The sequence below is a fragment of the Schistocerca americana genome, chromosome 1 (genome assembly GCF_021461395.2).
Source record: "Schistocerca americana isolate TAMUIC-IGC-003095 chromosome 1, iqSchAmer2.1, whole genome shotgun sequence".
Lineage (NCBI taxonomy): Eukaryota > Metazoa > Arthropoda > Insecta > Orthoptera > Acrididae > Schistocerca > Schistocerca americana.
The window spans coordinates 492,924,254-492,925,775 of NC_060119.1; the positions used below are offsets into that span (position 1 = coordinate 492,924,254).

The 1,522-nt window shown below is 43.0% G+C and overlaps 1 non-coding gene across 1 annotated transcript; it reads right to left on the bottom strand.

Annotated features, from left to right (window-relative positions):
• Window positions 1-1,058: 1,058 nt before the first annotated feature.
• Trnap-cgg lies at window positions 1,059-1,133 on the bottom strand. The gene has a single exon. It is a non-coding gene; the product is annotated as a tRNA-Pro (tRNA).
• Between the last annotated feature and the right edge of the window lie 389 nt (window positions 1,134-1,522).

Sequence of the window (1,522 nt, forward strand, 5' to 3'; positions counted from 1 at the left end):
CTGAAAAGCAGAATGAACATCCAGCAGTAAACCCGCGCACTTCCGCCGGACCATATATTTGGTCGAGCTAGTTTATCTAAAGCAACGTGTTTGTATGAAACCTGTGACTCATACTCATAATTTGATATACGATTCAAGTATTATGCCTCCAGGCCGACACTATAAAGCGTTAGCATATGATAGCGTGCTCCCTCCGCATTTTTTATGTGAAAACTGTTAAAGCTTCTTAGATAAAACAAATGTTAGTATCATTAGACATATTTATTTTTTATGTGTACGTATTTGCAGCCCTCTTTCTATAGAAGGCTCCGAACTGTAGTGTGTAAATGGCGGTGTATAAGGTAAATATGTCGGTGCATGAGAAACAGCGTGTTGTAATGGAGTTTCTGTTGTTGATAATCCTTCCGGGGTATATGGCCGTGGTCCATGGAATTCTTCTATTCCTAACGTTTCGTCCAATACTACGTTGGACATCCTCAGAGGTATGGCTGGTCGTGCTGAGTCCTGCCGACTGACGAGTCGGGCGTCGGAGATCGGCCTAAATACCGAGGAAAGTGGGCGTGGTCTAGCTTGCACATAGTAGCACAGGGAAAACTAGTCAAAGATAAAATGTAACTATCGATAATAGTCCGTCATAGATAAAAATCACTTGTCGATTCTGTAATGCCTCTAAGGGGGAGAGAAAGGTCCTGAGGGATTTAAATGCGAACGAAGGGATAGTTGTTCTTCCATCTGATAAAGGCAATGCCACTGGTGATGAGCAAAGAGGACTACAGATGTAAGATTTTGGATCTATTAGTGGCGGGACATTACAATAAACTTAGAAGAGACCCGACGGCTGTTATTTTGTGGAAAACTAATACGTTGATAAAGTCTTATACGTCCATTCTACGGAAGGATAAAAAAGTTTTGCTAAGGAGTGAAGCTAAGTGTCCCAGACTTTATGGTTTACCTAAAGTTCACAAAATAAATCTCCCTCTGAGACCCAATGTTAGTGCGATTGATTCCCCTACTTATCAAATATCTAGGTATCTAACTTCCTGGCAGATTAAAACTGTGTGCCCGACCGAGACTCGAACTCGGGACCTTTGCCTTCCGCGGGCAAGTGCTCTACCAACTGAGCTACCGAAGCACGACTCACGCCCCGTACTCACAGCTTTACTTCTGCCAGTACCTCGTCTCCTACCTTCCAACAGGCAAAGGTCCCGAGTTCGAGTCTCGGTCGGGCACACAGTTTTAATCTGCCAGGAAGTTTCATATCAGCGCACACTCCGCTGCAGAGTGAAAATCTCATTCTATCTAGGTATCTAGCTACTCTTCTACGACCATACATTGGTAAGACTGATTCTTATGTGAGGGATTCACGTCATTTTATTGAGAAAATTGAACGTCTAACCTTGGCTCCTGAAGACATCCTGGTCAGTTTTGATATCGTATCTCTGTTTACTATGATCCTGGTCAATGAAGTTATGGTTTACATAACGGAAGTTTTTCCTGAAGATTTGACCGCTCTCATATCTAG